The 25,617-nt window shown below is 42.1% G+C and overlaps 1 protein-coding gene and 1 non-coding gene across 2 annotated transcripts in view; one reads left to right on the top strand and one right to left on the bottom strand.

Annotated features, from left to right (window-relative positions):
- Positions 1-25,617, bottom strand: part of GALNTL6 (polypeptide N-acetylgalactosaminyltransferase like 6) — a 1,502,749-nt gene that overhangs the window by 1,189,719 nt on the left and 287,413 nt on the right. The window lies entirely within an intron of this gene.
- On the top strand, positions 17,965-18,068 carry LOC139184687 (U6 spliceosomal RNA). The gene has a single exon (XR_011568259.1). It is a non-coding gene; the product is annotated as a U6 spliceosomal RNA (small nuclear RNA).

The following is a 25,617-nucleotide window of genomic DNA, read 5'->3' as shown; positions in this document are numbered from 1 at the left end:
GGAGTGGGTTTTCATTTCCTCCTCCACAGTTAGGAAGCCACTGGTAGCCAAGGAATTATGGTGGCTTGGACCAAGATATAACTGGCAGAAATGCTGAGACATGTCTGGATGTGGAGCATGTGCTGGAGATAAAGCTGACATTTTCTGATGGATTGGACATGGACTTGAAAAGAGGAATCAAGGGTTCTAGGCATCAGCTTGAATGACTGAGGGAATGGGTGTCACTCACTAGGGTCTTGCTGGGCACTCAGCTGTGTCCCCTCCACCCAAACTTTATATGTTGAAACTCTAACTTGAAGATTTGGAGAGGAGGACATTTGGGGGTTTGTTTGGTCCAGGTGGCGACATAAGGGTGAGATCCTCATAATATTGTAGGGATTGCATTCATGCTAAGTTGCTCAACCATGTCTCTTTATGACTCCATGAACTGTGGCCCACCAGGCTCCTCTATCCATGGGACTTCCCAGGTAAGAATACTGGAGTGGTGGAGTGGATTTCCATTTCCTCCTCCAGAGGATCTTCCTGACCCAGGGATTAAACCTGTATCTCTTACGTCTCCTGCATTGCAGGTGGAATGGATTCTTTGCCACTGAGCCACCCGGGAAGCCCCATTGAAGAATTACTGGGTTGGGAAGATTCCCCTGGAGAAGGGAATGGCTACCCACTCCAGCATTATAACCTGGAGAATTCCGTGGACTGCATAGTCCATCGGGTTTCAAAGAGTCAGACAGGACTGAGTGATTTTCACTTCATTTTTTTTTCCACAATAAGAGGAAGGTACAGTGAGTGCTCCTCTCCATACCCTGATCCAGGAACAGCCATATGGGCACTGGGCACAAAGCTGGCCGTCTGCAAGCTAGGAAGAAGGCTGCTGCCTGAACTGGCCCTTGCTGGGACCCTCACCTCAGAATCCCAGCCTCTGAACTGTCAGAAGACAAATTTCTGTTGTTTAAGCCACGGTCTATGGTGTTAAGGCAGCCCATGTTAAGACGGATGAGTAGGAAGTAGGGGTGTACAGTGCTTATGGTGTGGAACTGAATAGTTTTATGCTGTCCTAGAAGTCCGAGATGCTTTCCAGACATTCTAGTGGAGATGACAAGGATTCAGTTATGTTTTACATTTCTGGAGTTCAGGACACCCATTATTTGAGGACATGGTTTTCAGGGTCCTCAGTGTACAGGATACATGATAGTTCTGAAACTAGAGGCATTACTAAGGAAAAAACTTATTGGAAAGAAAAGAAAATATGATGACCAAATCCTTCATCCCCACAAAATGTATTCATTAGAAGATAGATGAAGAGAGAGAACTGAGTAAAATTAACCAGTCAGATAGTAATGGATCCAGGCAAGTGTGGTGTTACATAAGTCCAGGGGGAAAACTACTTTTAAGTATGGAGGACCAGTGGGATTCCTCATTCTGTCACAGTGGTGACTTCAGATTCCTTGAGCAAACCATCTGCTATAACACTGGCTTAAAAAAAAAAATAGCCCTAGATATGTGGGATGGGGGTGAGGTGGGAGGCTCAGGAGGAAGAGGATATACGCATACCTATAGCTGATGGCATTGCAGTACAGCAGAACTAACAACATTGTAAAGCAACCGTGCAGTAAGTTTCAAAAAACCCACAAAGGAGCTAACTTACAGATAAGATCCCAAGTGCACAAAAGGACAATGACCAGACTACTATACATAAAAGTAAACTTCGATCCACAACCAGAAAAACCCTGCCCTGGAAATCCCTTTTCTACCAGACTTCGATCAGACTTGAAGGACGTCAGACCATCATGTCCAATAACAATCCAGAAAGCCAACTAACATCTTCTGTAACAATCAGCCCCTCATGACCAGGAGTTGATGAATAGATGACGGACCCCATTTCTGTTTCTGCTTCTAATGTAGGACCGACCAGAGAAAGCCAGATACACACCCTCATCAATAAGACACCATGCCCTGCTTCAACAGTTTGCCTGCTTTCAGCATCTCTGGGCCAATGCCCTCCATCCAGGACACACCGAAGCCCCCCATCTTCTAAAGCTTGCCCTCTCCTCTCCTCCGCCTGCCTTGGTGTCTCTGCTGTGACACAAGTCATAGCAGACTCCCTGTAACTTTAGCAAACTCAGAATAAATGGCTTTGCTTTTTCTCACTTGGCTGCTCTTCATTTATTTCCATACAGAAAAATGCTACCTTAAACTCATTGACCAGCTGGCCAGAAACAAGGAAAAAACAAACCAACAAAATACTGGTAAGGTTAGCTGGATGCCGAATGAGCTTTATCCACAGAGAAAATGGACCATAGCGACTGACCTTGAGCTTTACTTCTTTGTGACATCATGTAGTAGAAGATGTAATAAGAAAGTTTCAGGTGGCAGAGAAATCCTAACACGACAATATTTTAATAAAAACAGTGCTCTCTCCATCATTGACATGAGATGGAATTTAAAACTTACCTCTCCCTTGCAGCAAAGGTGCATTAAGGTGTCCTTAATGGTGGTGAGGTCCAGTTGAAAGGTGCTGGGGGTCAGAGTTTTCCTGGAGTGCATGTCAAATTGAGTAGCTGAGCAAGGTGCCAGGCCTCTGACCCAGCCTCCTTCTCCCCCACTCCTCATCTGTGGCACCTGGGTGAGTGGACCTTACCAAGCCCACCTGTGGCTCATTATCGTTAAACCTTGATAGTTTGGAGCCCTTTTTTTTTTTTAAATAAACACCACATTATTTACCCTAATTAAACGGGCTGCACTCATTCTATCAGATCTCTGCTGTTTTTAATGCAACTCTTTCAAAGTGAACAAAACAATCTCAGTTTCTACAATTCTGGGATCAATGCAACTACCTGAGCATCTTGTATATGGCTCTTCTCATATACTTGGATACATGTAATAACATTTTATAGTCACCAAGATGAAGGGAATATCAAACTTATTTTCCCATTGAATGGTTTTGCAAAGATATTATCCCGGAGCTGGTGTTTTGACTAATATAAACACTAGTCAAACTGGTGTTTGACTAAAACACATTTTGTCTTTCTAGAGTTCAGGCAATGAATAGAGATCTCATTTACTATGGAATCATCTTCTACTCTTTAGTTCTTTTTTTTATAATTCTATTTATTTTTGGCTACGATGAGTCTTGCCTGCTGTGCAGGTTTTCCTTTCATTGCAGCGAGTGAGGGAATTCTCTGTTTCAGCGCAAGGGCTTCTCACTGTGGTGGCTTCTCTTGCACAGAGCGCAGGCTCAGGAGTTGCCCTGGGCTTAGCGGTTCCTTAGTATGTGGGGTCTTCTTGGATCAGGGATCTAATTCTTCTTGGATCAGGGGTCTTCTTCATTGGCAGGTGGACTCAGTACCACTGAGCCACCAAGAAATCCCTCTTTAGTTATTTCGTAAACCCTGTTTTTTTTTTTTTTTCATATTTCTTTCTTCTTGTTTTTAAACTCGTCCTAATTTCCAGTCAATTTCGATCAAGTAGCCCCAAAGTCCCAAATTCAAGTAAGTAACTGTGGATAATAGTTTGACCTGAAAATACAGTTGTTTAGTCACCTTTTGTTTCAGCCACAGAGCCTCCTTTCTGCAGATTCACAGAATATACACGGACTATTCTAGAGTCAGGCTGTGCACTTGGTATTTCCACATCCATGAACGCTCCTGGCTGGCAGGCCCTGTACCTAGCATCTTCCTTTGTCCCCAGACCACCTTATCTGAGATGCTGGAGAAGCAACCCATTGAGAATATAATCTCCATTTACCCTCTGTTATTACCTTCTTGAGTGAGTATTCAGTCGCTCAGTTTTGTCTGACTCTTTGTGACCCCAGGGACTGTAGTCCACCAGGCTCCTCTGCCAGTGGGATTCTCCAGGCAAGAATATTAGAGTGGGTTGCCATTTCCTTCTCCAGGGCATTCTCCCAACCCAGGAAACAAACCCCCATCTCCTGCATCAGCAGGTGGATTCTTTACCACTGAGCCACCAAGGAAGCCCATCACCTCCTTGCTGCTGCTGATGCTAAGAAGCTTCAGTCGTGTCCGACTCTGTGTGACCCCAGAGACGGCAACCCACCAGGCTCCCCCATCCCTGGGATTCTCCAGGCAAGAACACTGGAATGGGTTGCCATCTCCTTCTCCAATGCATGAAAGTGAAAGTGAAGTCGCTCAGTCGTGTCCAACTCTTAGTGACCCCATGGACTGCAGCCTACCAGGCTCCACCATCCATGGGATTTTCCAGGCAAGAGTACTGGAGTGGGGTGCCATTGCCTTCTCCGCATTACCTCCTTATCCAGTTGATTTTTCTTCAAAAGGCTTTACATTACATTATAGATATAGATATAGATATAGATATGTATATATATTCTTCTTCCTCCCCTTTTCCCTACATACAAGAAAAATTCAGAAAGCAAGTCTGTTTTCTGCTCTTTTCATGTTATGTTCCAGCACCCAGCACCATACCTGGTACAAAGTAGGCTTTCAACTAATATTTGTGGAATGACTAAATCAGTCAAGGCAAATATCAAATCTCCAGTGAGGGATTCTGTGGGTGAGGTGTCCTAGTTACAGCCCCATTTATGGCTTATGGGTCTCGCTGAAGGTACACATTTGTTGGCAGATAATATTCTATGGGGAGTTTGTGACCAATACATATCTGTACACTGCATATATTTATGATTAATCTGTTAATTTTGGAGAATCTCTTTTATGCTGAATAGTGGCTGAATGAATCTGAGCATCATTATTAACTATAATTTTAAGAATTCTTTTTCCAAGCTGATGGAATGTAGCTGATTTTAATCATCTCTCTTGACCTAGATTACAAACTATACTGAAAATATGCATATTCAGGCTATAAGCCCAACTATCACTAATATATCAGGGAAAGTTTCTCCTCACATTTAAGCATCTTCTTCAGACTCCACCATGAAAGAATAATTTCTGCACAATCTCTTGAGGGATCCATGAGCCTGTCTGTATTTGCTGTGTGAATAAAAACCTGTTGTGGCAAGCACACCAGACCTGACATTTGTGCAAGAGACAAGTGAGCCTTCATCATCTCTGGCTGGTAATGTCAGGTGGGTGGACGGTGGAAGCCAGAGCAGGGACGCACCTGAAGGAACGTTTGTGTGGCTTACTGGAGGATGCTCCTTCCAAAATATCCATGGTAGAGAATAAGTTGAGAGATTCCCTGGTGGTTCAGTGGTAAAGAATCCACCTGTAATGCAGGAGATGTTGGTTCAATCCCTGCATCGGGAAGATCCCCAGGAGAAGGAAATGGCAACCCACTGCAGTATTCTTGCCTGGAGAATCCTATGGACAGAGGAGCCTGGCAGGATACAGTCCATGGGGTCGCAAAGAGTTGGACCTAAACAACAGCAACAACATGTTCTACAAGGCATTTGGACACAGAATTTGAGAGGGAGGTCTGAGATAACCTTAGAGATTAGGAGGCAGATCATGTAGTAAAGTATTGTGTTTAGAAGTCACTCTGCAACCAAGAGACTGTTTGGAATCTATGGGGCTGGGAAGTTGCCATAGTTAGTTAAGGAGCTTTTATACATAGAATGGATAAACAACAAGGTACTACTATATAGCACAGATAACTACATCCACTATCCTGCAATAGACCATAATGGAAAACAATATAAAAAGAGAATGTGTGTGTGTGTAACTGAAGCAGCTTGCTGTTCAGCAGAAATTAATGCAACATTCTAAACCAACTATATATACCTCAGCTAAAAAAGAAACTATGAGAGAAGACTGAATGATAGAGCTGGAGTGGGTGACACAAATATGTAAAATCTGTAAAAAATCTGTAAAAGATGGACATTAAAAATGATTCCTGTGTTTCTGGAGTGAACACCTTTGGTAGGGACAAGGTAGGAATAGGGTGAACATCAAGACATTAGCTTTAGACACTTTAAATTTAGGCATTGGGTTAAGTTTTAACCCGAATGACACACGCAAGTGCAGATGTGGTCAAGGAAACCATTGGATACACGTGTCTGGAGCTCTGCTGAGAGATCTGAGCTACACATGCCAACTGGGCAGTCATCCTAAACAGAAGGAATTTGCAGACACAAAATTAAAAAGAATCACTTAGATGAGTTAACAGAGAGAGGAAGGGAGCAGGAAGAAGTAAACTAAAGGAAGGAGAAGAGATGGGAGAAGTGGGTCATGGAGAGTCTGGGGCACCTCTACATGGAGAAGTCTGATGAAGAAGGTGACACAAGGAAGGAGTCTTGAAGGTAGAACTTGTGTCTGCTGGCCCCGAATGCTTGTTTTATTCTGCCTTTTAAAGTAGGAGATCCTAGAGATGGGCATGTCCAAGATGTAGTCTCTGATTGATGAAGTGGGGGAGAAGGGAACTAATTAAAAGAGGAAGGTCCTTAAGAATACAAAGTGGGTTAAGGATCATGGTCCAGAGGAGAGATTATCTACTACCATGTGTTAAACAGATAACTAGTGGAAAGCTGCTCTATACCACAGGGAGCTCAGCTCAGTACTCTGTGGTGACCTAGAGGGGTAGGTTTGGGGTTTGATGGGAAAGAGGCTCAAGAGAGAGGGAATATATGTATACATATGACTGATTCACATTGTTACACATGGCAGAAAAACAATATTATAAAGCAATTTCACTCCAATAAAAAATTAAAACAAATTTAAAGGTAAATCATGCGACTTCCCTGGTGGCTCAGATGGTAAAAATGTCTGCCTGCAATGCAGGAGACCTGGGTTCAATCCCTGGGTTGGGAAGATCCCCTGGAGAAGGAAATGGCAACCCACTCCAGTCTCTTGCCTGGAAAATCCCTTGGACGGAGCCTGGTAGGCTACAGCCCATGGGGTCGTGAAGAGTAGGACATGACTGGGCGACTTCACTATTACTAAAGGTAAATCATAATGGAAAAGAAAAAAAAAAAATCTGGGACGTTTCATCCCTGTAATAAGGAGAAACGCAGGGATACAGGCACATGCTAATTTGCCTGGGTAGATCTGGTAGAAAGAAGGCCAAGGAATTTTCATCCAATTCTCTTTTCTTTGTGAAGTATGAGGCAGCTCATTAGCTGAGAATGCAATGCCATGTGGAAGGATGTGTTAGTACTTAGGAGACCATACAAGTGTTTACAAGAAAGAAAAAGCAGTGAGTCATTTGTAAAGAAACCAAGCAGCAATGTGCAGAAGGGCCACTGGGCAGTGAGCAGGGCCCAGGGGCCATGTTTTGTTGACATGGTCAATGCAGCCTCTCTGGGCAGCGGATGAGGTCAACCACGGATGATTCCAGAGAACTCAGGCTCTGCCAGTCCACAGAGGGAACAAAGGGATCCACTCACTTATCACTAAAATTCAGAACAGCTCCAAACAGCCCTGGAGCTGAGCAGAAGCTCCCCCGTAGTAGCAATTTCTTAAAAAAAAAAAAAAAAAAAAAAGTCTAGATCAGACCCAGTCACAATATTAAATAAAGATGTGGTCTACAGTCCCAAAAGCAAACAAACAGCAAGCTAGCTGCTTTGGGGTTTATCTTACACTGAAGTGAAGCAAGTCATTGGAATAGTTGAAAATCAAAAACATTCATCTTCTTAACATTTCCATAAGTAAATGTGTTTTATAATGGTGATTCTTAAAGTCTACAAATGACTTCTTCACCTAAGGCAAAGATCTCAAAGGTGATCAGATTGCTTTTTCCTTTTCTATTGCTATCACAGGCTATGTAGTGGGAAGAGATTGAGCACGAATTCAGGAGAAACTGGGTTCAAGCAAAAGCAATGTTGTAGGATCCTTAATAGAAGGGTTACCCTTACTACCCCGGCCACCTGTGGTTCTCTGCATACATTTAGGGGGAAGAATACCTGCGTGATGGTATAAGAGAGTTTTTTTTTTTTTAAACAATGTGTTTTTATTTAATGAACACAGTATTTGTGATTTGACAGCCATACACTCTCCAGGCTTACCATTCACTTTACAACGAAATTATCAATAAAGGATATTTCTTCATGCACATTGTAGGAGTATATACATTGTAACCAACACTCCAGAAGTCAACATATATGTACATTATTTACATGTTAACTATTTACCGTAAATAGAAATGTTTTCTAAGAAAAAATAAAACGAGAAATCACAATGTGTGGTTTCTGGTCTACAACAGACCTAACTTCTCAGCAAAGCACATCTATGTAGATATATGCATTTTAGCTTGAAAAATATGCATTACTTTATATGCAGCATTAAATGCTGCTTCATCTATACATAGCTCCTATTTGGACTTCGTTTGGTACCACATTAAACTGCTCAAGGATGTTGTGATCCTGAGGACACGTGCCCGTCTGGGCCCAGGGTTGTCCACTTAAACACCACGTGTCAATGGGGGCGAGTGGGGCTGTGGAAGCCATGCCTCCCACCCAGCAGACCTTCCCTGCCTCCAGCCCTCTGTCGCTGGAGGGAAGCTCTTTGGCCAGAGTTGGGACAAGGCGAGTAATTCAAGCACTGAGTGCAGACGGGAGGGTGGCAGGGGGGCGAACAGGATCACACTGAGATCCAGGTAACCAGGCCGGCCAGCCACAGACCTGTCCCCGCACAGCCCTGACCCAGCGGGGCTTCTGGACCAGGTCATCTGAGGGCTTAGTGGAGGAGGACACCTTAAGCCTGTCAGGTTAATACTGTCACAACAAAACCTGGAATTCCATGACTTCACGTAACACTTCTAGGGCAAGTGACAGATCCTGAGCACCACGGCCTTCTGCATCATTCCGGGCAAACAGCCGTCTGGTGAGGCTCCTTCACAAGTGGTCAGAGAAAACCTCTTACAGAAGTTTCCTGCTCACTTCTCTCAACCCCACTCTGATGCAAACCCAAAAGACAGAAAGTCCTGTATCCCCAGGGTCCTACCTGGATCAAACAAAGGAGAGAGAGATCGGTTGTCCCACGCGAAATACTGATGGAGCCGGTGCCCCAGGCAGCCCAGGAGCGTGGCTGGCCCGAGGGGAGGGCGCTGCCGGTTGTTGTCAGCAGTGTTTGGTCGGCAGCAGCATCTTTTCATGGAAGACTGGAGCCAGAGTTGCATATATGCCAGTCAGCAGTTTTCAGGAATGCTGACTTGCCTTTCTCAGAACTAGAGGTTTGAATCTGAGGTATCGGTACAGTAGCAAAGCCTAAATGCTTGGGAATGAACCAAAACAGTCAGTTTGATGCCTGGTGGAGGGTCCTGGGCGTGGCCCCCTTTGCAGTCTAGTGTGACTTTAAGCTGCATGAGGCTGGGAGCCAACAGCCATTCAGTCTCAGCATCAAGGCAACTCCCAGGAAACGTTTTCTCTATTTCACCTCTCCATGCATAGGCTGAGGTGGTCTTTCTTGAACTTGGCTTTTGCACAGGAGAGGTGATGACCTCTCAGGTGTACAGACTGAACAAGGTGGGTGTCTTCGCAGTGGGGCAGGGAAAGAGGTCCCCCAGGGAAGGGACCCTCCACCGAAACAGCCCATGTGGGCGAGGGGGTCCTACATATAATGTGCAGGGGTCCTTGTGGTGGAAATGAAACTTAAAAGGCATGTCACTGGCCTGGCCCTGAATGCCCCACCTGTGCACCCTTGGGCCATCTATGCGGCATGATGGGCCCAGCTCCTCACCGCATGCTTGAGCATCTCTCCTTCAGCCAGCAGCACCTGACAACCTCCTGGTTAGGGATCTTCTCCAGTCTGACCACCAGTGCATATTTGGGGTTTTAAACTATTTACAGAAAAGCCTAAGTGCTATACACCTTCATCCCCCAGCCTGCTCTTCCCCTTCCTGTAATAGATCAAATCTCTCAAAACACAGCGGAAGATTATCTCTAGTTCCTTATATGTCTACACATTACATTAACATATCTGATCATTATAAGTATTCGTTTGGCCAACAGGCCTTAAGTAGTGAAGACGGGGTCACAGCTGGCCTGAACCATGAGTTTGGTTGGACCACGTGACACTGCTGTTTGTGGGTATCAGAAACGGGTCAAATGTGAGCAGTTTCATGTGGTTCAATACATACACTGTCCGTCCTGGGATTCAGCAGTTACAGGATAAACACCCCAAACCAAAGTTTATGATTTGTGTCTTTAGAAAAGTTATCTGTGGGGCCACGAAGACTGAGCTGGATGACTCACGAGACTGGACCCCTGGAGCCCTACCCTGCCCAGTGCGTGTCCTTAAGGACACGGGCATCTCCCTCCACCAGGGGGCACCCTCGGGTTCCCCTTGAGCACGGCACCCAACTCCCCAGTTGCTGCATATGTGTGTATATGTAACTTGTTCTCAGTGCACAGTATATAGGTGTGTCCAGAAGTTAAATTTATAGCTGCCATTCTAAAAATACTACTGTTAGAAAGTATCTTTCATTATAATTTCAGAATATAAAAAGGCGTATAAAAGCTATAATCCTATATATCTGAGAAAAAAACTCAATAAAAAAGTGGTAGCTTTTCCTTTCTGTAAAGGGCCTGGCATATTATTACACACAGCATAAGCACTGAATACATTGTGACTACCCCACTACAGTGACTGTCATACAATGTGACAGCACCACAACTGTTATATTTACTACTACTCGAGGTACTGTAACCAATTAAGAGTCTAAAATACCAAACTTATGGCAGAAAGAACTTTTTGCAAGCAATGTGTATGGCTGCTGCTACTGCTGCTAAGTCGCTTCAGTCGTGTCCGACTCTGTGCAACCCCACAGACGGCAGCCCACCAGGCTCCCCTGTCCCTGGGACTCTCCAGGCAAGAACACTGGAGTGGGTTGCCATTTCCTTCTCCAATGCATGAAAGTGAAAAGTGAAAGTGAAATCGCTCAGTCGTGTCTGACCCTCAGCGACCCTATGGACTGCAGCCTTCCAGGCTTCTCCGTCCATGGGATTTTCCAGGCAGGAGTACCGGAGTGGGGTGCCATTGCCTTCTCTGAATGTGTATGGCTAGAACATTAATATTTATAAAAATGATACACATGCATGTAGCCACATGCACAGGCCTTACATACACACATGCATACACATGCACTCACACATAGCCCAAATATACTATTAACACAAATGAAATTCATCACACACTGCAAAATACTATATTATGTTAACATATAATACAGTCTGCACTGTGTAACAAAAAGACAAAAATAATGTTGTCACTTATTCTTGTCTTATTATTCCTCTGATACGAGAAAGGCAGGATTGCTTCCACAAAAATAGCTCCATACCATGCTTAGGAGCTACATACTTTTTAAAAGGTAGTAAATTTCCCCAAGATGTAGGGTAACAGTATATTCTCAGTTGAATAATTTTTATAGATTTTGATATTATTAGTATTTATTTTTGAAATACTTTGAGAAATGTGTCCAGGAAAAAAGTCTTTGGTTTATGAAAATAAACGTTAAAAATGGAAATTACGTTTAGCTGGAGCTCAAATGGAGAAATTTCTGAAAAGAGAAGCAGTGTGTCTTTTTAAATTTTACAAGTTATTGCAATCTTCACTCCAGATCACAGATTGCCATTTATCCTGTGGTATGTCAGCCAAATTTGACAGGAAAGCTTTCTATTCTCTACTTTTCAATATGGATTGATATTACTGTCATATGGAAAGTTTAAACTTGCAAATTAATATGTTTTTTGATGGAAATGTTTAGGGAGATTTGGAGAGAGATAAGCAGAGACATCACTTTGCTAACAATTGTCCGGATAGTCGAAGCCATGGTTTTTCCAGTAGTCATGTATGAATGTGAGAGTTGGACCATAAAGAAGGCTGAGCACTGAAGAACTGATGCTTTCAAACTGTGGTGCTGGAGGAGACTGTTGAGAGTCCCTTGGACTGCAAGGAAATCAAACCTGTCATTCCTAAAGGAAATCAACCCTGAATATTCATTGGAAGGACTGATGCTAAAGCTCAAGTTCCAACACTTTGGCCATTTGATGTGAAAAACTGACTCAGTGGAAAAAGATCCGGATGCTGGGAAAGACTGAGGGCAGGAAGAGAAGGGGGCAATGGAGGATGAGACCAGATATGGATGCTGATAGGACCACCGTGAGGGGAACGGCACATGCTATTTACTTTGTCCTGGATTGTTCAATTAATCAATGTGGTGAGACATGTGAATAGCCCCATTTGGTTTCCAACCAAGTCCCCAAGTTGGAAGAAGTGTTGTCAACCCCACCTCAGCTGTGCGGCAACAAGTTCCATAGCCACGCTCTACAATTTATCATTGCAGTTTGTGTCTTAAAATTCTATAACCTACCTCTCTCTCCACTTCGAACCATCCGACACATTCTAGTGGAGAGAAATGCTCTTGGACATTAAAAACATATTCAACAGTAACAACACCCACTCTTCATGCCCCAAAAGTATAAAGCAAGGAAGGTTAATATACAGACCATTGAAATTATTTCCACTGCTATGACCTAAAATACACATTAGAAAACCAATATGTCTCAAAGTTTTCAAATATCTGACCTCAAGCTTTTCTTACTCAGTCATTAACTATAATGGTTTAGGTCAAAGCTGGTTCAGACATGAAGGCACAAGTCACCAACAGCCCAAAATCATAATGTTGACATGGTTATCTCTCTCTTCAAACAAGCAAGGGGAAGAAAAAAATCCGATGGAGGGCAATGCAATTTGCATAAGATGTTCTTGAATGATTTGACTGCAATGCCTACAAAATTTAGTATGGCTAGTATTTGGATTGACAGTTAATGTTTAGCCTGTGATATTACCAGAGATCCTGGAATAGGTTTAAATCAGGAACATGTGTTTCAAAAAGGGACTGTGTTCTTTTGGAAAGGATGCAACTTGATGCAAATTACTGGGTGGAGAAAATGAACTAGTAAAGTAGGAAAAGAATTTGGAAGTTGTACTGCTCATTGCATGTGGATATACAATGTAACACTTCAGGCAAAAGGCGAGCAGGGACCCATAGACATTAAAGAACAGAGCTTATTTTTTCAGAGAAGTATTACTGCATGCAAGTCTCAGCCACATACTCAAAAATGTTTTGTGATATCGAAGACAGTCCAAATAAAGACAATAAAAATGATATAAAGTAGAGAAAAACCGATCTCTAAGCAAGGCTAACAAAAATACACTTGTTCACCCCTGCGGGAACACAGAGGGGCAATAGCCCTGAAAAGAACACGCTAACATAGGGCTTTAAATAGTCATTCTGGGTCAATCAACGACATCTATAATGACAAAGAAACAAGAGTCTTGTTTAATTGCAATGCAGAGGTTTTCAACGTGCTTTCTTCAGAAGCATACACATTTAAAAAACAAAACCAACTAAACAGAAAAGAAAATGTGCAGCATATAAGAAAAAGCTGGAAGCAACTCAGTTTTAGGGAGAAAAAATCTACAATGTTTCACTTTAAATTGGGACATTGTTCAGATAGGGAAAAAAAATCATTTATGGTTTCCTTTAATTTCACGAGGTTGGTGGACATGTGTCTGACTCTTTGACCCCATGGACTGTAGCCCTCCAGGCTCCTCTGTCCATGTGATTCTCCAGGCAACAATACTGGAGTGGGTTGCCAGTTTCCTCCTCCAGGGGATCTTCCTGACCCAGGGATTGAACATTTGTCTCCCACAGCTCCTACATTGGCAGGCGGATTCTTTACCACTCACGCCACCTGAGCGCCACCTTGGAAGCCCATACTATATTAAAGTAAATTAACAGATTATATTCAGAGGCTGCTCCTTCCTCCATGCCCCCTCCAACCACCACACCCAAGAAAATTGGAAAACTCATTTAGGGAGGTGTTTGTCCTGTTATAACCCACAAGCACTCAGCGATCTGGTCCGCCCCTCACAAAGCTGGCACTAAGACAGATAAAAGGTCTTCAGAGCAGTGGGAAGCAGATGAAATTCTGGCTGGTGAGGAACGACTTAACTTACTCTGGTGCCAATAACTGTTAGGCAGTAATTTGGTTCCACATCGTTCCTAGTAATTGAATGCACTTTACAGAGCACCCTGCCAGAACCCACACAAATGGGAAGGGGGCGGAAATAACTTTTATTCAACTTATTAAATTTCACATTACTTCTCCCTGGTAGCAAAGGCAGCAGAAAGGAGATGAAGTGATGAGCTGTGATTGTGGGCCAGGCAGGGTTCTCCAGGGCTCTGTGCTGGTGGGAGTTGTCGGGAAACTAAGCAACCCAGCCCAGGTTTGTACTTTTTGGACTCTCTCTTCACATCACCAACCTCCTCCCGAGATCTAGAACACAGAGCCAAGTGACTTCAGTCATAGGAAAAATGTGGCCCTCTACTAGAACCACGCTATTAAAATGAGTGACATGGATCATAAAGAAGGCTGAGCACCAAAGAACTGATGCTTTTGAATTGCGGTGCTGGAGAAGACTCTTAAGAGTCTCAAGGCAGTAAATCCTAAAGGAAATCAACCATAAATATTTATTGGAAGGACTGATGCTGAAACTGAAGCTCCAATACTTGGCCACCTGATACGAAGAGCTGACTCATTGGAAAAGACTCTGATGCTGGGAAGGATTGAAGGCAGGAGGAGAAGAGGGTGACGGAGGATGAGATGGTTGAATGGCATCACTGACCCAATGCACATGAGTTTGAGCAAGCTCCGGGGGATGGTGAAGGACAGGGAAGCCTGGCATGCTACAGTCCATGGGGTCACAAAGAGCTGGACATAAATGAGTGACTGAATAACAACAAATGCTTTGTTGAAGTGTATTTTTGAATCCTGACTTTATGTAGACACAATAGGTTATTTATTGCTTTGAAAATGTGTTGATAGCCTTTGATTCATGGCCAAACTTCTTTCATGATATTTCTTTTCTTTTCAGAGACAAGACTTTCTACCAAGGGAGGAAATAAGTGTGTGAGTCTAGAGGCATGACAGGGAGGAGATAGTGCTATCAGAAATGACAGCCATATAAAAATAAAAATATGACTAAAATTTAACCTATTTTTAACAAAAGAACCTTTATTCTCTAAACCAGGCAGGACCCTATAAGACTTTCCCAGAATAGTTCATGTGTTCATGCTAAGTTGCTTCAGTCGTGTGGGACTCCTTGTGATCCCAGGGACTGTAGCCTGCCAGACTCCTCTGTCCATGGGATTCTCCAGGAAAGAATACTGGAGTGGGTTACCATTTCCTCCTTCACCGGATCTTCCTGACCCAGGGATCAAACCTGTCCCTTGAATCTCCTGCATTGGCAGGTGGATTCTTTGACATCAGCACCACCTGGGAGGCCCTTCCCAGGACAGACCCCTCCCTTATCCACGGCCTGCCTTCTGTCTTTAGAAAAACTTTGGTCAAAGAATAAATTAAATCAGAGAAGTAAGAAAATGCAGAAAAACATAAAAAAAAAAAAACCTAACAAACAAGACAAAATAATAATACTTTAACCAGTAAACAAAGTTAAGAAACTTTAGTTCAGGAATTCGCTTGGTGGTCCAGCAGTTAAGACTTGATGCTTTTAATGCTGGAGACCCAATACATGGTCTGAGGACTAAGATCCCACAAGCTGGGAGGAAAAAAAAAGCAACCTTTAGTTCTTCCTCAAAGACTACTGGGGCTTCCCCGGTGGCTCAGATGGTAAAACATCTGCCTGCAGTGCAGGAGACTGGGGTTCTATCCATAGGTCAAATAGATCCCCTGGAGGAGGGCATGGCAACCCACTGCAGTATTCTCGCCTGGAGAATCCCATGGACAGAGGAGCCGGGCAGGCTACAGTCAATGGAGTTACAAAGAGTCGGATAAGACTGAGCGACTAACAGTTTCACTTTCAAGGACTACAGATAATATTCTGAGCATGTGCTTTGAGCTGTTTTGCAGATACTGAAACCCCCACCAGGGGGAAGAAGTTAAATGTCTGATGCCCATAAGCATGAAGACCCCAGGCTAGTTAGAACTAGAAGGTTGACGATACTGCCTCCTAATTACCTCACCACCAGGCAATCAGAAGCTGATGACGCCCTGCTCCTTGAACATTACAAGGCTCCTCACTACCCCTTCCTGGGTGGTTAGCCTGCTGTGGCCCCCTTGGCCTGGCAAAGTAATAAAGCTATTTTGTTCTACTTCACCCAAAACTCTGTCTCCCAGATTTAAATCAGCATGGGTGTACAGAGGCCAAATTTTGGCAACAGTTGGTGAATCAGAATTTTGTAATAAAATAGAGGATAGGTTTATGGAGAGACAGATCAGAGTCTGATTCATGTTTGGGCCATTTATAAGTATGTGATATTAAGTAAATTGTTAAATTTCTTCTTTTTCACCTATAAAATTGGGATAAAAATATCAACTTCAGAAATTGATGAATATTCCATAACAGGCTTGGCATGTGGTAGGTTCTGAAGAAATGGTGCCTTTTATTCATATTATGATTATTATTTACAATTAAGCCTGTTCAAGGTAAATTAGGTTGCAATCAGGAAATCTGCAAATTTCGGTGTTTAGTGATTTCGAGGTGTTATCTCCTAAAGAAATCTAACGTAAAACCATAGCATTGGGCCTTTCCTGGGGGTCCAATGGTCGAGACTTCATCTTCCAGTTCAGGGGGTCCAGGTTCAATGCTTAATCATGGAACTAATATCATACGTGCGTCATGGCCAAAAGACCAGAACACAAGTTCAATAAAGATTTTAAAAATTGTCCCCATCAAAAAATGTTAGGTGCTCCCTTTGGCTAATACTAAAATTCCAATCCCAAAGAAAGGCAATGCCAAAGAATGCTCAAACTACCACACAATTGCACTCACTCATCTCACACACTAGTAAAGTAATGCTCAAAATTCTCCAAGTCAGGCTTCAGCAATACGTGAACCATGAGCCTCCAGATGTTCAAGCTGGTTTTAGAAAAGGCAGAGGAATCAGAGGTCAAATTGCCAACATCCCCTGGATCCTGGAAAAAGCAAGAGAGTTCCAGAAAAGCATCTATTTCTGCTTTATTGACTATGCCAAAGCCTTTAACTGTATGGATCACAATAAACTGTAAAAATGAGAATACCAGACCACCCAACCTACCTCCTGAGAAACCTATATGCAGGTCAGGAAGCAACAGTTAGAACTGAACATGGAACAACAGCCTGGTTTCAACAGGAAAATGAGTATGTCAAGGCTGTATATTGTCACCCTGCTTATTTAATTTATATGCAGAGTACATCATGAGAAACACTGGGCTGGAGGAAATACAAGCTGGAATCAAGATTGCTGGGTGAAATATCAATAACCTCAGATAAGCAGATGACACCACCCTTATGGCAGAAAGTGAGGAGGAACTAAAGAGCCTCTTGATGAAAGTGAAAGAGTAGAGTGAAAAATTTTGCTTTAGCTCAACATTCAGAAAACTAAGATCGTGGCATCCAGTCCCATCACTTCACGGGAAATAGATGGGGAAACAGTGGAAACAGTGTCAGACTTTATTTTTCTGGGCTCCAAAATCACTGCAGATCATGATTGCAGCCATAAAATTAAAAGACGCTTACTCCTTGGGAGGAAAATTATAACCAACCTAGACAGCATATTAAAAAGCAGAGACATTACTTTGCCAACAAAGGTCTGTCTAGTCAAGGCAATGGTTTTTCCAGTGGTCATGTATGGATGTGAGAGTTGAACTGTAAAGAAAGCTGAGCGCTGAAGTATTGATGTTTTGGAACTGTGGTGTTTGAGAAGACTCTTGAGAGTCCCTTGGATCACAAAGAGATCCAACCAGTCCATCCTAAAGGAGATCAGTCCTGGGCTTTCATTGGAAGAACTGATTTTGAAGCTGAAACTCCAATACTTTGGCAATCTGATGTGAAGAGCTGACTCATTGGAAAAGACCCTGATGCTGGGAAAGATTGAGGGCAGGAGGAGAAGGGGACGACAGAGGATGAGATGGTTGGATGGCATCACTTACTCTATGGACATGGGTTTGGGTGGACTCCAGGAGTTGGTGATGGATAGGGAGGCCTGAAGTACTGAGGTTCATGGGGTCACAAAGAGTCGGACACTACTGAGTGACTGAACTAAATTGAACTGATACTAAAATTGGAATGATACAGAGAAGATTAGTCTGGCCCTTGCACAAGGATGGCATGCAAATTCACGAAGTGCTCCTTACTGTTCAGGATGGGGGAATACATGGGCACCTATGGCTGATTAATGTTGATGTATGGCAAAAAAACCCCACAATATTGTAAAGTAATTAGCCTCCAATTAAAATAAATAAATTGATTTAAAGAGTCTTAAAACAAAATAAACCATAGCATAGGTTTGTTAGAGAGTTTAGCCTTTTATGCAACATTTAAACAAAAGAAAACCTCCACAATTGACCCAGGGTAGTAAGAGGAAAGTGAAATTCTAACTTAATTAAAAATTAAATATCTAATAAAAACACACTTTTGGACTTTCTGTGAAGATATGTTCACCTTCTATCAAGATTTGCAGCCTGCCAAGCAGCCTTCTACAGATTGCATGATCAAAACAAATGATTCTCTTTTATTTGACAAATAGAGGACATTGAGGGAATGGACAGGACTAAGCCTCATCTTTGAACAGGAAGGATGCTTGTAGCTCACCTCCCATGCAGATTCAAGGCCAGTGGGTCTCACCATGGGACCCAGGGCCTCCCCTGAACCAGTGTTTCCCCTGCCTGATGTTTAAAAAATAAAATGTTTAAATCTGCTTAGACTAAAAGGGAAAAGAAAGATAAAGCAGACAGCAGAACATGGTCTGATAATTTCTATTTGGGGAAGCATTGACATTATTAATAGTATTAATATTACAAATCATTTCTTAAAGAAATGAAGGTTTTCTTTTTTTCCTACTTGTATGAATTTGTGAGTAAATAACTGATTTCAAACAGTTCTGGGTTTCAGTGGATCACTGTTTCCAGCATATTCGTATACAGTGTGTGCCCCTCATGGCTAATAGAGTAGAGTCATTACTTGCCCCCCAGAATTCATACCAAATGCTTCTAGTGAAGAAGATGCATAGCACTTAGCATCTGTCTTTCTCCTCAGAGCCCAAGTTTCACAGTACTAGTTTTTATTCACATAATAGAACAAGTTCTGCAAAAATTAACCTGAAGACCTTGAAAAGCGTTGTAAATAAGTCTGCTCTCTTGTATGTATCAGTAACTCATCCAAGAATTCTGCAGACTAAATGTCATTTCTACGTGCAATTCAACGAAACAGGACAATGAGCAGTGTGAAGGGTGAGGTCTCAATGCCCAACTCAAATCGTGGGCTGTGCATTTGGAGGCCCTGACATACACAAGAAACTCTGTTGATGCTCTATTTAAATCTGTTTCTATGTCTATCCTCAAAACATACCAGCCTTCTGATTCCAAAATACATAACTTTCATGTATTTCTTTTAAAAATCTTTTGTCTCTCTGCCGCTGCTGCTGCTGCTAAGTTGCTTCAGTTGTGTCCGACTCTGTGCGACCCCATAGACGGCAGCCCACCAGGCTCCCCCGTCCCTGGGATTCTCCAGGCAAGAACACTGGAGTGGGTTGCCATTTCCTTCTCCAATGCATGAAAGTGAAAAGTGAAAGTGAAGTCGCTCAGTCGTGTCGACTATTAGTGACCCCATGGACTGTAGCCCACGAGGCTCCTCCGTCCATGGAATTTTCAAGGCAAGAGTACTAGAGAAATGTAATTCTCAAAGTCTTCATGAATGTTCAAATAACATTCAAATAATAAAATGATAAAAATAATAATAAAATTCAAATAATATAGAGTAGCCTGGAGAAGGATAAATCAAAGGTGAAACATGCTTGAATTTTTTAAGTTATAATAGGGAATAAATAATAATAGGGAAAAAAGAAGTATAAGATAATGCATACACATGTTCTTAGCATATTTCATTCACAAATATGCATTTATGAATTAATATTTATATATAAGGAGAAGGGAAGACAAAGGATGAGATGGTTGGATGGCATCACCAACTCAATGGACTTGAGTTTGAGCAAACTCTGGGAGATAGTGAAGGACAAGGAAGCCTGGTGTGCTACAGTCCATGGAGTCACAAAGAGTCGGACACCACTTAGTGACTTAACAACAAATACATATATCTATATATGTATTTATCTGCACAGGAATAATGAAATGTATTTTGCATTTATAGACTAGTTTCTGTCTTAAGTGTTTAATCATCTTCATTCCTTGAGGCTCATCCATGTTTTGCTAATTCAGGTTTGTATGGTCTTCTTTGAGCACAAAGAAACACCTATTTTTTTTTTTTCTGGAGAATTACCTCAATCTCCTTAGAAAAAAACATACATTTATTTTATTTGGAACTGAGATTTTACAAATTCAACAGCACAGCTCTATACCCAGCAACTTTTTCCAAGACCAAACAGTTCCCAAGTTCTCTCCCCTGTCCTGTTAGGAGTATTCTCCTTCCACCAGGACTTCTGGGTGCCTAGCCCCCTCCCTATTTCCATCAGACATGCTCTCGTCTGCTTTTCCACCCTGGGGAGATCACATAACAGAATGACCAGAACATAGACCATGTCAGTGGCAGTTAAGGCCACTCAGACTGCTTCCTGGTGGTCTGCCTTTTGCCTAGGTGTCAAATAAGCGTCACAGTAGGAATAAAAATCATACCACATACACAACCTAAATGTAGTCTGAAACATGTCATTTGTAACACAGTCATATTTTATTTTTCAAAAATTTAGGATCATGACTTTTTTTTTTCAATTTCTGGAAATCATTTTGGTTGTTTTAAATCTCTTTAAAACTCCTCATTTACACTTTAAATTGTTCAGTTTTGTTCTAGTTCTGCTCTCATTTGTGTGTCCATATTCCAAGGGTTCAAGTGATTCAAAACCTAGTTCTTCTAAGTCACATGTCTGTGTGCTACTGTGCCCTCAGTCAGTCAGTCATGTCTGACTCTTTGTGACCCTATGGACTGTAGCCTACCAGGCTCCTCCATCCATGGGATTCTTCAGGCAAGAATACTGAAGTGGCTTGATTGCCATTTCCTTCTCTGGGGGATCTCCGCACCCAGGGATCAAACCCACCTTTCCTGTGTCTCCTGCACTGCATGCAGATTATTAACCACTGAGCCACTATGCACCCCCTTAAAGCCATAGGACCCTTCTAAAGAGACAGTTATCTTTCTCTGTGTCAGCGAGTGTAATATCCCTTCCACCCATCCGGGTTACCTTGTGAGGTCAAGCACTATGAGTAGATGACCGTCCCTGGCTGAGAGGAAGCTGGCGTTTTCCTCGGTGACCCTCTGTCACTGGAGTGGGAAATTAGGGGCCCTCTACAGGGCATGTCCCAAATGGTCTCTGTTTCTGGAAGCCAGCAGAAGAGGTGGGTTTCCTCCACAACTGCCCCTCCTCTTCATCTTGAACCAGGGGGACAGCCAGCTTCCCACACTAAGTAAGCTGGAGCACTGTCCCCTCATGGCACAGGATCCTGTCTCCATGGACAACTGGTCTCCCTTCATAGCAACCCAGAAATCTGTTCACCTTACATTTTCCTAGATGGAGACAGCTCTTTTCAAGACTCAGATTCTCGATCCTCTCTTAATTGCAAGAAAGATGCACCTCCTCTAGGAGGATTCTGCTGTAGCCGAAGTTTGTACATATTTCAATAAAAGATTGTTCAGTCTGGTGGCTGAGACATGAAAATCGAGGATTAGAAAGGACAAAGAACCAGAAACAAATGTTCAACACCATCTTCTAAATGTCCTCTTTTCCAAACTTAAAAACTTGAAAGAAATCTGAAAGGAGGGAGAGATATGAGATTTCCATGAAATCATTAAACAATAGTAATGCAACTACTTGATCCAAGAAATAATAAGTAATTTCAAATAAATAGGATGACAATGACATAGCACTAATTATGGGAAAAGAAGTAAAGCTCTTGCTGTTGGTAAATTATATAAAACAACCTTGAAGAATAAACCAGAAAAGGGGATTAGGATGAATAATATTAGATAAAATGTGTGTACACATGCCCATTCATCCATTCATGCACGCATACACACACAGACACACACATTACACATTCACACACACATACTCCACAGAACAATATCCATGTATAAGGAAAAAAAATCAACCTGAAAATAAAATACAACCAAGATAACTGCAAAACTTCACTGAAATAAATAAAAGAAAACTTAACAAAAGAACACACATATTTGGTAGCTGGGTGGGAAATCAATTTTTCTCAAAATTGATCTATGTATTTAATTCAATCTCAATAAATTATTCAACATTACTTTATGTTCAGAAGGCATGGGTGTTAAGGTGTGAGTAAAAAAAAAATATTTTTTAAAAAGAGATGTGAAAGTGTTGCTCAGTCGTGTCTGACTCTTTGCAACCCAATGGACCATAGCCCACCAAGCTCCTCTGTTCATAGGATACTTCAGGCAACAATACTGGAGTGGGTTGCCATTCTCTTATCCAGGGGATCTTCCTGACCCAGGGACTCCTGGGTCCCTGCATTGGAGACTGGAGAACCCAAGTCTCCTGCATTGCAGTCAGATTCTTTACCATCTGAGCCACAAGGGAAGTAGTTAGAGAAAATATATAAGGTCAGATATTATAGCAAGGAGTACTACCACATTAATGAAATCAGGTTGGTTCTAATGCTGGACTAAAAACTTAGATGGGAAAAAAGTTACTTGAGAAGGGAGCAGTGTCCATATATGCATGCGGTACCCACATAATGCAAGATCTAACACAGATCCTCAATCAGTGGAAGGATTTTGGCACAAAGAGCTCAATTAACATTCTGATCTCATGTCATTCTAGATGGAGACAAAGTTGATTAAAAATACAATTAATAATACAATTAATATTTTAAAGTTAGTAAAGTAATAGAAGTTAGACAAAAGTTTACCTGATTTTTCAAATTAAATATTTTTAAAAAACAAGGGCTGAAAGAAAAATTGTAAAGAAGAAAAAATTTCACTTTAATTATTTTCATTGAAAAATCATAAAACAAAAATGCTATCAACTTGGGAGAAAACTTGCAACAAGGCAAAAATCATAATATAATCAATATAATATAGTATTATAATGATTTTTATGCATGTTGATAAGAAAAATGCAGAAATAGTAAATCAAGTAAAGTATTTTAACAAACAAATCACTGAAGATAAAACATGTCAAATAAATGTGTCAAAACTGTTTATTTATAATATGATAACTATGCTTTAAAAACAACTTATATAACCTGTTTTGCTTGCTTAATTACTACAGCTTTTAAAAACTGATAATATTTAGTTCCAGCAGTGTTACAAGTTGCTATGGGAAATGAATATTGATATAAACTTTTTGGAAAATATTTTGTAATATATTGGGTCTTAAGTATGTTCATAAACTCTGATCTGAATACTTAGACTTCCCATATGTACTCTAAGAAATGATCTACAATTGGGAAACACATATTTATGGCAAGTATTTCAATAGGAAGCTATTTCTATAGGTAAGAGCATAAATAGTTAACAAATTTAATACTGTAACTGATTATGATTCTTGCATTTTTGGAGTACCCTACAACTATTTAAATAATATATACAAGGCTTTTCCAGAAAAGAAAATTATGCTTTTGGCAAATGGTAAATGATTTTTGCATAATTCAATATAGTACATAAAATATAAGTTCAAGTATATAAACAACAGACGGAGAAAAATGTTGTGAAAATGACTAAGGTTCACACTGTCTGCCTTTGAATGGAAGAATTTTAAGTTAATCTTTTTCATTATCAATGAAAGTTTTTTTTTAATTTATTTTGTTTATAGTCATCTTAACTCAGCAATGTGTCTACTGGACTGAGAGTTGTATTTCCCCACTATTCCATTAGGGAGTACACTCTTGGTTGCTATGTATTTAATTGCAATACACTAACACTTTTTTTTGTTAGAGTCATTGCTGTATTGAAGCACATTGCACATATTTTCCCAGAGTTGATTACCTCAGGATGGATGAGAATTCCATTTCAGATTCTCTTATGTTAAATCTCAGAGAAGGCAATGGCACCCGACTCCAGTACTCTTGCTTGGAAAATCCCATGGACGGAGGAGCCTGTTAGGCTGCAGTCCATGGGGTCACTAAGAGTCAGACACGACTGAGCGACTTCACTTTCACTTTTCACTTTTCACTTTCATGCATTGGAGAAGGAAATGGCAGCCCACTCCAGTGTTCTTGCCTGGAGAATCCCAGGGACGGGGGAGCCTGGTGGGCTGCCGTCTGTGGGGTCGCACAGAGTCGGACACGACTGAAGTGACTTAGCATAGCATTAGCATATGTTAAATCTATATCTCTGGGTCTGTCTGGAGAGCCAGCAGACCCCAGTCACTTAGAAGCTGGCTGTCTTCAGCTTGTGAGCAGTATGACTGTGTCCACCCTCAGTGGAGGGGCTGTCCAGTCATACCTGCCCTAGAAGAGTGAGGGAGAGGCAGTTCAGGAGAAGCACCTTGTCCCATTTGCCACGTCTAGTTGACTCGATGGACTCGGGGTTTGCTCTGCCCATCTTGGACTTGGGGCTGTGTTGGAAGAAAAGTTTGCAGCTGATTTCTAGCACAAACCAGTCTCCAATGGTGAGGTTTTTCAGATATCTGACAAGCTATTTCAAAACTTTATTTTTCCCTGCTATCTTTTTTTGTCAAGAAGCTTCAGTTACCTCAATAACATTCTTGGAATCTAAAAAGATGGTACTGATGAACAAATTTGCAGGCAGCAGTGAAGATGCAGACATACAGAACAGACTTGTGGACACAGTGGGGGAAGGAGAGGGGGGCGGGAAGGAGAGGGGGAGATGAATGGAGAGAGTGGCATTGAAAGATATGCATCACCACATGTAAAATAGAGAGCCAGTGGGCATTTGCTATATGGCTCAGGGAGCTCATATCCAGTGCTGTGTGATAACCTAGAGAAGTGGGATGGTGGCAGGTGGGAGGTGGGAGGTGGGAGGGAGGTTCAAGAGGAAGGAAACATATGTATGCCTATGGCTGATTCATGGTGATGTATGGCAGAAACCAACACAATATTGTACAGCAATTATCCTCCAATTAAAAAAACAAACAAACAAACTCAAAGTGGAAAAAAAGAACATTGTTGGGGAGAAGGGTAAGCAACAGTGATGTCTTAGGACAGCTGTCAGTTCTAGAGTATAATATTCCTTCAACAGGACCAAAACTCCACTCTCCTCTGAATAGACCCGGCTGGAAACAGGTCTTCTCCATTCTCCCCATGCCTGTAGCTTAGCGTGGACGGGGTTTGCCCTGAGAGCAGGCAGAAGGAAAGCAGGGGCTGTTTTCTCCTCATTTTGTTTCTCAGAGAGGCCCATAAGAGGGGTTATGGATTGCTGATCCAGTAGATAAGAAAGGGATATTTTGTTTTCCGTTTGCATGGAGGTCCAGGATAACACAGTTGGTAAAGAAACTGCCTGCAATGCAGGATATCCCTGTTCCATTCCCAGGTTGGGAAGATCTGCTGGAGAAGGGATAGGCTACCCTACCCTACCCAACCCACTCCAGTATTCTTGGGCTTCCATTGTGGCTCAGCTGGTAAATAATCTACCTGCAATGTGGGAGACCTGGATTCTATCCCTGGGTTGGGAAGATCCCCTGGAGAAGGGAAAGGCTACCCTCTTCAGTATTCTGACCTGGAGAATTCCATGAACTGTATAGTCTACGGGG

The sequence above is a fragment of the Bos indicus genome, chromosome 8 (genome assembly GCF_029378745.1).
Source record: "Bos indicus isolate NIAB-ARS_2022 breed Sahiwal x Tharparkar chromosome 8, NIAB-ARS_B.indTharparkar_mat_pri_1.0, whole genome shotgun sequence".
Taxonomy (NCBI): domain Eukaryota; kingdom Metazoa; phylum Chordata; class Mammalia; order Artiodactyla; family Bovidae; genus Bos; species Bos indicus.
Note: the sequence above shows the minus strand (reverse complement) of the source record. Positions and strands in the feature narration are given on the sequence as shown.